The 12,096-nt window shown below is 48.1% G+C and overlaps 1 pseudogene; it reads left to right on the forward strand.

Moving 5' to 3' along the window:
* Positions 1-276: 276 nt before the first annotated feature.
* Positions 277-2,365, forward strand: LOC125300299 (annotated as a pseudogene).
* Positions 2,366-12,096: the final 9,731 nt, after the last annotated feature.

Consider the following 12,096-nt stretch of genomic DNA (forward strand, 5'->3'; position numbering starts at 1 on the left):
GCGCTCCGGCTGTGCCTGTCTTCAACCTGGCATCGGCTCTCCCTGCTCCTCCGCTGGGTAGGGGGCCGTTGCTCCCTCTGCGGTCTCCATCTCTCCTCCCAACTCAGGCAAAACATCATTCAAGGTAAAGACGTTAATCTCGCTTCCTTGTTGTTGCCGTCTCCCACTGTTGACCGTCAGCTCGTCGACTGCGGTGACGTTTCAGTCATTCTCAAAAATTCTGACCCAAGGCTTTCGAAGAGCCTGTCATTCTGTGACTTCGTGATTGCCTTCGGCATGTACCGCGATGTCCTCTGCAGTGCTTTCCCCGATCGCCGCCTGGAACTGGACACGTATCTCGCTATGATGGCCGATTTTAATCAGCGTTATGGGGGTACCCTGTTCTATCAAGATCACAACTCGTTCTCCGCAAAGTCTGCTGCCTACATTTCCCTCTACAATTCATCATTTCACCATTCACCTCTACATGAACATTTAGACTGGTCCGTTGTCGACACGGAGCTGCTGGTCAGGCACTTCAGCGATCGCTCAGCTGCAATATTTGTAGCTCCCACGGCCACTCGGCCAGTCTGTGTCCTCGGACAGTCTTCAGCGCACCATCCGTTCTGGCCACTGCCCAGGGTGACGGCCCAGTGCAAAGACCCTCATCAAGTCCGTCTGCCCCCGTCGCGTAAGGCCGCCGTGGGGAAGAAAGGTGGTTTCTTCAAAGAAATTCTAGCGTCTCACCCGTCCATGCCTATTAATATCTCTGTTTTGTCATTATCTCTCTGCCCATCCTGACCCTCTGTGTTTGTTGATTTTTTTTGCTCACTGGTCTCTCTCAGGGGTTTAGGGTTGGTGTCCTGTCCCCCCTCTCTGACTCGTACGTGGCTAGGAACCTGCAGTCTGCCCTGGCCGAACCTTCTGTTGTGTCTGAACTTCTGTCCAAGGAACTTAATAAAGGCTATGTTCTCGGCCCTTTCTCTGTCCCTTCTTTCTGCCCCTTCCCCGTTAATTCCCTCGGCGTGGCCACTCGGAAATACTCCGGTAAGAAAAGGCTGATTTTTGACATGTCCTCGCCTCACTCCGGCGTCTGGTCCAGCGTTAATGACATGATTCCCCTCGAACCATTTTCGCTCCACTACGCTTCCATCGACAATGGCATTTGCCTTATTAAAATCGCCGGCAGGGGCGCTCTCCTGGCTAAGGCCGACATCACAGACGCGTTCAAGGTTATGCCGATTCATCCTGCTGATTGGCCGTTGTTCTGCGTTAAGTGGCAGTCCAACTTTTATTTCGCCGTGCGGCTCACGTTCGGCTGCAGGAGTAGTCCCCACACTTGTCTGTCGGAAGCGCTGTGCTGGATTTTGCTCAACGTCTGCTGTCTCCTGTTCGTCCTGGACGATTTCCTGCTAGTTGATTTCCCCGCGGGGTCTAGTTCAGGTCTGGACGTCCTTCGCGCTGTGTTCTTGGAACTCGTTGTCCCTCTGTCGGTGGAGAAGACCCTGGGCCCTGTTCACTCTCTCGAATTTCTGGGCATTATCCTCGACTCGGTTGCAATGCGGGCCTCTCTCCCGGGGGAGAAATTAGCTAGGATTCGCGAAGTGTCCGCCTCATTTCTCTCCGTGGGCACGGTGACCAAGCGAGACCTCCTCTCTCTCTTGGGTCATCTGAATTTTGCCATGTGCATCATTCCGCAGGGTCGCTCCTTTATTTCTCGCCTGTTAATTCTGGCCCACTCCGTTGTTAATTTATCCGATCCCGTCGTGCTCGACCTGGGTTGTCAGTCGGATCTTGGTTTCTGGTCTGAATTACTTACTGAATGAAACGGCATCTCATTTTTCTATTATGATCACTCTGATTCGTCTGTCTCTCTCGAGCTGTTCACTGATGCTGCTCCGTCTCTCGGTTTTTGGGGGTTGTATAAAAAACGCGTGGTTCGCAGAGAGATGGTCTGACGAATTTATGGCATTTGCCTCCGATGCTGCTTCGTCCGCCCTCTTCGAGCTGTATCCCATCGTGGTAGCCTGCGTACTCTGGGGTACCCATTGGTCAAGAAAGCGCATCACTTTCTTCTGTGACAACGAGGCAGTAGTGGCCATCGTAAACAAAGGTCGCTCTCACTGCCCTAAAATAATGTCCCTTTTAAGGAGGCTCACCTGGCAGTCTGTTATTCTTGAATTTCCCCTTGAGGATCAATAAAGTATCTATCTATCTATCATCTATTCACAATTTCATCGCAAATGACATTCATGTCCCCGGATATTTTAACGTTCAAGCTGACGCCCTCTCTCGTCTCCGTTTGCAGGAATTCTACCTGCTCTGCCCTTCAGCTAACAAAGTGTCTACACCGTACCCTCGTTTCGCCGAGCTGATCCTGGAATAAATCCTCTTTGCCTCAGTTCACTATTAGAGAAAGCCAAAACGTATATATGTTAAAAGGCGTTGCTAAGTCCACAATCAAAGCCTATAATTCAGCCTGGTCCTGGTTCTCTATATTCTGTCAGCACCACCACACGCCCATCCTCCCAGTTCTCATTTCTACCGTCTGCGCTTTCCTGGTTTACTGCTTTGATCACCGCGGCCTCAAACTTGCGTCAATTCGCAAAACAGTCGCCGATTTACAATTCCACACTAGGCTCAACGACCCCGGTTTTCCTAGTCTGTTCTCGAACCCACAAATACGCCTCCTCCTCAAAGGCATCCAAAATTCTTCCCCGCGCTCCATTGACACTCGCCTCCCCATTACGGCGGATATTTTAAACCACATGGTGGCCGTGCTTAAACACTCAGAGCTGAGCTACCACTCAGGGTACGTTGATAGCCTGCTGGAGGCAGTCTTCCTATCGGCTTTCTATGGCTTCGTGCGGAGAATTCACTACAAATTCTCTGTACGACCCCACGTGTAATCTCCCTCTCTCTGATCTTTCTTTTTTTCCCACTTACTTCACCATTTGTCTGAAATATTCTAAAACCGATACTTCTGGTTGTGGTACTACATTGTTTATTTTTGCAATCGAAATAGTATCATGCCCGTTCGCTTCTATGGTTCATTACCTTAAATTACGGCCTCACACTTCACCAGATTTTCCCCTATTTATCACACCAGACGGTCAGGCCATAACACGTCACTGGTTCAACAGCCAGCTAGCTAACGTGCTGCTCAAATGTAACCTCTCTCCAAAGAGGTTCACTTCACACTCATTCCACATTGGCGCAGCCACGACTGCCGCCCAAAAAGGGCTGTCCACGTCATCCATCAAAACGCTAGGAAGGTGGTCATCCGACACCTACACATCATACATCAGACTAACGACTCATGATGTTTTCGATGCTCAGAAGTTGCTCCCTCACGCTAACTCGGGTACCTCTTTAACTTCACAAATCCTGGTGGCGGTGGTTAAATTCTGGCATTCGCCTGCACTAATCGCTGTAACATATCGGGGCCCAGCACGCCGGTAGCTCGTGGTGATTTAGTCTTAGCCATGGGCCTGTTGCCCTTTTCACTGGTTGCCCAGCTCGTTCGACGCTTATGGTTCAGGTCACTACTCGTCGGTTGCCCGGCTCGTGATGTTCGTCTAGGTTGCCCTAGACGCTGGTTGCCCAGTTTGGTCCAGGTTGCCCTGGATGCCGGTTGCCCGGCCATCACTTGGTCTAGGTTGCCCTAGACGCTGGTTACCCAGCTCACTGTTCAGGTTGCCTTGGACGCCGGTTGCCCGGCTCGTGACGCTCGTCTAGGTTGCCCTAGACGCTGGTTGCCCAGCTCATGGTTCAGGTCGTGCCGTACGCCAGTTGCGCGGCTCGTGACGCTCGTCTAGGTTGCCCAGCTAATGGTCCAGGTTGCCTTGGACGCCGGTAGCCCGGCACGTCTCGTGGTCTAGGTTGCCCTAGATGCTGGTTGTCCAGCTCGCATAAGCACTCAAGTCCAGGTTGCTCTGGATGCCGGTTGCCTGGCTCGTCACGATGTACTAGCTTGCTAGTCACTGGGCGCCCAGATCGTGAAGTGCTTATGGTCCAGGTTGCCCTGGACGCCGGTTGCCCGGCCGCCGCATTGGTCTAGGTTGCCCTAGACGCTGGTTGCCCAGCTCGTCAAGCTTCTAAATCCCACTAAAGCGAAAGCATGCTGCGGGCCCCACTACAACCCTAGGTTTATGGTTAACACCTAGCTACTTTAAAATTCTGTCGGCGTCCTGGCACAACTTCATCACCCCGGCCCAGTCATGCCGTTTAGTTAATCTTGTATGTATACTAATGTCTCTGCTCCTCTCAGAACCAGGTTACTGAGTCACCGCCCTGGCGGTCATCACTCATCTTTTTGGGGGTAGGCTCCCCGCCCCTGCCTTCATCCATCGGCAGGAGACGAGATCCACTCATCGCTGGACGGATCCGAAACGGGGCCTACGCCAAAGACTGTTACCTATTCAGGACTCTATCATGCTTGTATTCAAGCCGTTCCTTTACTAATTAAATTGTTAACTGATTCAATTCTGTCTACTGAGTCTTTCTGGTAGAAATAATACTTTCGGGAAAGCCCTGCAATCTGATCATTCACTCATTCAATCAGCGCTAGCATATAGGAATTCAGTGGGCTCTTTAAATATGTACCACCTAACACTGCTTCTACTTCTCAGTACGCTGACTTTGACGTCCCCTCCACCTCCCCTCCAGCCACCTCTGCCAGCAGTCCACGTCAATCGGGCATGGTCTGCCTACCACATCATCTTTCTTCAGCCACCGCCACCAGTTTCGCCCCCTCGCTGGGGGGGGTAGGCTCCCCGCCCCTGCCTTCATCCATCGGCAGGAGACGAGATCCGCTCATTGCTGGACGGATCCGAGACGGGGCCTACGCCAAAGACTGTTACCTGTTACTTTTTATCATGCTTGTATCCAAGCCGTTCCTTAACTAAGTAAATTGTTAACTGATTCTATTCTGTCTACTGAGTCTTTCTGGTAGAACTATAGTTCTCTTTTGCTTGTAATCCTTACAGAGTGCAACAAAACAGCTTTGCTGTGGAATGTGTGTCTATTTCTATATTCACGTGTGTTTGTTTACTTGTCATGACTCATGACCTTTTGGCAACATACTGAAGAGTTCCATAGTTGAATAACACAAACAGTGTGAACTAGAGTCCTTGAGTGGCTACATCAGTGACTGCCACACAGGAGCCATTTGCTTGGCCCTGTGCTTTATATGTTGGATGCGAATTACTTTGTCCTCCTTTCTTCACCTGACCCCTCTGCTTTTCAGATATTTGCTTTCACACACATGTTTGAGTCTTTCACACTTTTTCTTTGTCAAACAGTTTTGTGGTATTTAATACTTGTCTTTTACAACTGCCGTGTTGCAGTTTTTAATATAATTATTTTTTTGTCTCCCCAAGGTAAAAAGCTGAGTTTTGTGTCGGTGGACAAGTGATTGCAACTGTAATTTCTGAAAGGTAATTGTGTGAGTGGGACCATGTGCCCCTCCGTCACATATCTATTTGTTCATGTTTGTGAATGTGTGTGCTTACTCAGTCAGTGAATGTGGTTCAGAAGTCACTGTAAATTCACATAGCATCAAAAAAATGAAGCATGTTGCTTTTGTTGTCCGCAAAACACTCCTATGTGCCTTTTTTATAAAACATAGAGCTTAAGCATTGTGAAAATCCAACATTGGTGTTTTAGCCCTCCGTTTTAAAACCACTTCATGAAGCACTTTGTGCACACTGCCTCAATGTGGTGTGTATTCATTATTATGGTTATGGTATTTAGCAGAAGTTTTTGTCCAAAGTGACATACAAATAACAACAATACAATAGTTAAATGTGGTAATAGTTAAAAGTTGGTAAGATTACATTAAGGAGAATAGCAATAATAAACTACAATGTCAATTAATTAATAGCCTAATAAAAATAAATAAATACTATAATATACAAATCGCCTGAGAAATGCTTAATAAACTAAGTGCATGTTGAACAGATATGCTTTTAGACCCCTCTTGAAAGACCCAAAAGGTTGCCCATTAGCAGCAATGGCAATACTGTGTTTAGGAAACGGAGATGTTTTTTTTTTATTATTATACCTATCTGATCATTTTGCCATTTGGCACAATTACAATTTTTGTATTTGTTTACAACAATGGTACCAATGGATTTTGACAGCAACATATATTATCCCTCGGTTAATAAAATCGGTCTGCATGGTGTTCTAGTTAAAGCAATGGGAGATACACCATCATTTGGGCGTAAGAACCCATCTGTTTTTGATGTCTGTGAAGAACCAGGGAGTTCATACAGTCGAGAAGGCTGTCTGCAGTAATAACAGCAGATTGCACTTAAATTGGATTCAATTATCTTTGATCATTCACAAATGAAAGGTAAGAAAAATTACCTTGAATTCGGTAGCTCTTCCTCTTTTTAAAGTACAGGCAATTAATTAGTCACACTCTTGAAACTCAGAGCTGAAGTCTCATTAGTGAGTAGAGTGTGTGTGTGTGTGTGTGTGTGGGCAGGTAAGACTGAGCAAGAGTAAGATAGTGGCTTGTGTTTATCTCTCTCTCTCTCTCTCTCTCTCTCTCTCTCTCTCTCTCTCTCTCTCTCTCTCTCTCTGTGTGTGTGTCTGTGTATGGGGGGATGGGGGGTTAGCCCTTCTGAAATTAATTTAGATATTAGAAATTGCATTTTCGGACCATAATCTCCTTCCCTCAAATTAAACATGAGCGAGAGCCTGCCTTGCACCCAAAATGAAATCCATCCTTTGAAAAGCTTTCATTAATCGGTTGCGAAGGAGCTGGGTGGCCTTAGTTTGAGCGAATATGCACACAGCCGTTTTCTCTCTGCATCACTTGCTCTCATTTATTTTGAAGTGGTGCTGTTGGAGTGGTGGGTGGGTGAGTTGGGTGGAAGTGTGTGTGTGTGTGGGGGAGGGGGGCATAATTCTATTTATAAATGAACATCTTATTAAAAGAAGACAAGAAAAATTAGCTGGTGGGCCTTGGATTGGTGGCGAAGATACAAAATGAGCCGTCTAACCCAAAGTGACATTTACAAATTACCTGTTAATTTCAACTGGGTTGAGGGATGACGGGACTGAGTTGCACTGACAGGATGGGGACCCAAGAAAGTGACACGGTGGCCAAGGAACTCTGGCAAATTCTTCCCACCACAAAACAAGCTGCCCACACCAGCCGACTCGACCAGTCTGGGACAGTTTTTACCTTCTTACTTTGGGTGAAGATGTCAGAGGAGTCGATAGGGTCAGTGTGAATAATGTCAGTTTGATAGGTGTGTGTGTGTGTGTGTGTGTGTATTAGTGCATGCATACATGTATGTGTGAGCTTGCTCTGTGTAAGGGCCTCTTATGTCTTATGTGTAAGATTATGTTTGTATGCATGCATATTCATGAGTGCTACATGTACATGAGTTGTTATAGTCTACATTATACCCAGAAAATATGCATGCATCTCTGTGCATCAATATGTGCCTCCAAACGTGACGGTTTCTGTGTCTGTGTGTATGCTTTTGTATTTGGTGCCATGCGTCGCCATCAGATGCTCCTTTGTGTAGTTTGAGATGTCCTGGCTCTCATACGCACCCTCTGCCAGTGAAAGGGTGCTGTGCTCCGTGCCACTCAACTGTCCCGCACAGACAGGAGCTGGCTCAGGTCTCTCTCTCTGTCTCTGTCTCTCTCTCTCTCTCTCTCTCTCTCCTCCTATGGACCCAGCTTCGCTCCTCACCAGACTGCACTCTGGCCCACTCCCTCTCTCCCTCCATCTCTCTCTCTCTCTTTCTCTAGCTCTCACGTCGCACCTGAAGTGCGATGATGAATAGTAACAATCAGTCTTGTTTTAGCAGCTGGTGCTCCAGAGGATACTGGTCCATTTAGGAGGGGAGAGGTGGAGAAAGAAAGAGGGAGAAAGAGAGAGAAGGGAAAAAAGAGTGAGAGAGTGCAACCAGAGAGAGAGATAAGAAGGGGGCGGGGGGTAGACAAAGGGAGCGAGGCAGAAAGGAAAAGTGAGGGAAAGGGAAAGAGAAGGACAGTGCTCAGGAGAGTGTATGGGTGCCTAAGTGCAAGGTGAAGCTTGTCGACTCGGTGCGGTGTCACCTTGCGGCCGTCCCTGCCTGTGCCCAGGCACAGCACTGATGAATAGCCCACCACCCCCTGTGGGCGCTCAACGCGGCAGGTCACCACAACCTATTTTCAAATTAAGTATTTAAAAAGAGACCACAAGCTGAGAGACACAATGCAAAAAAGCACACCCATACCCCCCCCGTCCGTCTCACACACACACACACACACACACACACACACACACACACACACACATACAGACATTAGCAGAAGGGTGATGTGAGGGTGCATTTGTGTGTATTTGTGTGTGTGTGTGTGTGTCTAGAAACATGTTTGTGTGTGTAGGCGGTGGAGGCAGTGCCAAGCAGGTGACATTTGAATTGAATGCCCATGTAATGGATGCCATCTTCCTCTGACCTCCATTTAGCTTCCAGGGCTGAGGCCAACCGGCTGGCCGGTCGGTCCAGTCGGTCCACTAGTTGGTTCCGCTGTGCACCCTCTCTGCCTGGTTCCCCCCTCCGGAGGGGGCGGATAGAGGACGCCTCGTTAATGACACCCCCATTAGTGCCGCATCAGCACCATGCAACAGACCACACAATCCAAAACACATGTTTCTATGAAAAGTAACAGAGCAACTTCCTCTGTTCCTTCTTACATCAAAGCTAACATATTACAGTGTAATTGTTTTTATATGATCAACACATGTATGACATAAACAGGAGCGTATTGCATCCTTGTTTTTTGAACACGTAAGAGACTGCTCATACTGAGGAAAACCTTACACCCTTCACTTCTACAATGAACACCAATTAATAATTTATATTTTTGGAAGTCAAGGAAACACCAAAAACGACTTTTGCTGAGCCCCCAACCCCACCACCCAACCCCACCCCAGCCCAAACACACACACACACACACACAGGGATTATAGGCCCATCTCCTCTGTTTTCAGGTCATCTGGTGAGACGGCTGACTGTACAGCGGATTTTTTTTTTTTTTGGTGTGTAGCTGCTTGTGTCCCTAAAGGTCAAAGCGGATCTCTCTAATGATGTGGCCCTGCGAGTGGCAGAGCTGAGAGTCGGGAGAGCCCAGGGGTCAGCCAGTCTGTCCTGCTCCACCACCACCACCACCAGCAGTGCCACCTCCTCCTCCTTCTCATCATGACCTCCTTACTCACCGAGAGTCAGAGAGATGGAAGGAGAGAGACGAAGAGGGAAGGCCAAACAGAGGAGTGAAAAGAAAACACAAAGACACAAAAGAAAGGGCAAACAAAGAAGAGAAAGGCTGAGATAAGAAACTTGTGCAATATTAGATGGAGACTGTTACTGTGGCGGGGAAAAGAAAGAGATGACAGAGTAGCAGACGTGTAGAAAAGAAAGAGAGATGACAGAGTGGCAGACGTGTAGAAAAGAAAGAGGCAGAGACGGGGCAAAAGAGCAAATAAAGAGAGAAATAAAGGAGACAAATTGAGAGAAAGCGAGAGATATGGAGAGGGAGGCATGTGGCCCTGTAACCCTCTCCTCTATCGGGGGTAGACTAATGAGAGAGGGGCACTGCTGGGTGAGCTCTGGTGGTGGGGGGCCGCCACTCTTGCTCCAGGCAGCGCACTGCTGAAAACGAGCATTTAACCACAGCCAAAGTAATTGAAAAAATGACAAGGGCACACACACACCGCACGCATGCACGCACACACACACACACACACACAGAGAGGCACATACTCCCTTTCATTCACAAACACACACACACACACACTGATCCCTCTCTCTTACACACACACACATTCAGTAAGAGAGCAGGGAAGAACACGACATCCTCCACCAAGCACGTGTATAGTACTAGGCCACGCAACAAATTATTCTGATTATTGCCCTTTCCTGATTGCTATCACTACCCCCTCTCCCACATTCTCTCTCTCTCTCTCTCTCTTTTTCTCCCTCTCTGGAAAAATAGATCGTCTTCCCCTCTCTCTCTCTCCCTCTTGCAGGAGGAGTATGTAGAGATTAGATCAGGCCAGGGGAATGGGTAAAGAGCTGGATCTGGCTCTCAGCGCACACCAAAAGACCCTTGTGCGGCGATGATGAATGCCCTGACGGCGTGTGTGGATGGGGCTGGCGAGAGCCAAGCAGGGCCGGAGTCTTTAAGTGAGTGCCGCTTGATTGTGAATCTACACAGCTGACCCGGCTCCACCCACGGAGAGTCGACTTGTATGATTCGAGAGCAGAAAATGACACCCCCTTCCCTTTCTCTCCACCTCTCTCTCTCTCTCTCTCTCTCTCTTTATCTCTAACCCTGGTACTCTGGGAGTGCTGTCGGCCTACCGTTTAACTTTGCTCACAGCTCCACCTGCTTGTGAGTTATTGATATTGACTTGTCCTCCACCCCTCAGCTCTCCTCTCTTCTCTTTCCCCTGTCACACCATCCACCTACCTCTTACCAGAGAAGAGAGTGTACACAAGAGTAGAATATTTCTTTTTGGATAAATATTTCTACTAAAGCAAGGGGCAGTGTTTGTGCAATTACACACTAATCAGATTGTGGTGCAGCAAGGTTTACAAAACCTCTGTCTATTTTGAGGGAAACCACACCACATTATCTTTAGCTAAATGACTTCTGCGTGGATGGCAACAATGTGGCACACTTTGATGTCTTTGAGCGAAACTGACGTTCAAGAGCAATTAAATTGCATTTGTCACAAGATGGTGTGGGTAGCAGGGTAGGCGGGTAAAGGACAAGGTGCCAAGTGCACGAATGTCTGAAGATGCAAGAGAGAGTTTCCATGACGGAAATTACCCGCCGTCTGAATGGATGAAACTCATAACGAACCTTTTGATCATCACAAGGTTGGTGTAACGGACAAAAGAACTTTGGATTAAAGCAGACAATTCAGTCTCTACACTGATTGAATCGGCGGACATATGTAGGCCTTACTACTGTAACATGTGATACATCGTGTGAGCTTGGAGGACAACAAAAATAGAACACAAGCAGCCTCTTCAAAAGGGGCCGAAATCTTAAAGCCCATTCCCAGCAACTGAAAATGAATGACAGTGAAAAAAAGCCTTCTATCCATTTCCCATTTGGACGCCGATGCGGGCCGCCTGGGAGAAAGCCTGGTGCTACTCCTCATTACTCCGCTCTGAGCTCTAATTAAATAAGCCTCAGTTGTACTCAATGGCGTGAGGCTCTCCATTTCCAAATCGCCTCAACTATTAATGACTTTTTTTTCTTTCTTTTTCTCTCTTTTTTTCTTCGCTGGTATGTTGTTTATGCAGAAAAAAAGTAATTACCTCAGCAATTAATCTGGTGCCTTCACCTTTCACACCTCAATCCAAAACCTTCTTTCAGCACCCTCTTTTTTTCTGGCACACAGTCCTTTTTTATGCCTTCTCTTTTCCCTCCCTTGGTTTTGCGAAACAAAGGGCCCTTGTTCTAGACTGTCGTCTCCTGGTGCCAGATTGAAAGGAGAGTGTTGTGAGCGGTTCCCAAGTGAAACAGGTGTAGTTTTTAGGCTCTTCCTGTTCCCAGAACGCCCTGCGTGCCGCGGACCTACCTTTATTAGGAAGGGGGTGTGCGTGTGTGTGTGTGTGTGCGTGTGCGTGCGTGTGCGTGTGTGTGTGTGTGTGTCTGCGCGCGTGCGTGTGTGTGTGTGTAAGTGAGGGGGGTGGGGGTTTGGCAGAACTCTGGCAGGACCAATGAGCCGTCTAATTTGAGCTCCCTGAAACAGAATACGTTAAAGTCTAATTCGCCAGAGCTGGGGAGTCAGTGAGAGAGAGAGAGGGAGAGAGGACGAGGGAGACAGACAGAGCGGGGGAGAGAGAGTGAGTCCGCGCTCTTAATTTGAGCTGCTCTGCGGAGGCGAATTTGAATTAATAATCCAGAAAATTGATACTACTTCTCATCGCTCCGCTTCCAATATTGACTTTCTCTCCCTTTTGCCCTCTCACTTTTTTACCCCCCCCCGCTCTCTATCTCTACATCTCTCCCTCTCCCTCTCTCCCCTCTCTCTCTCTCTCTCTCTCTCTGTCTGTGCTGGCCTCAGTAGGGTCTTTATTAGTAAAGGAT

This window comes from Alosa alosa, chromosome 9, assembly GCF_017589495.1.
Source record: "Alosa alosa isolate M-15738 ecotype Scorff River chromosome 9, AALO_Geno_1.1, whole genome shotgun sequence".
NCBI lineage: Eukaryota > Metazoa > Chordata > Actinopteri > Clupeiformes > Clupeidae > Alosa > Alosa alosa.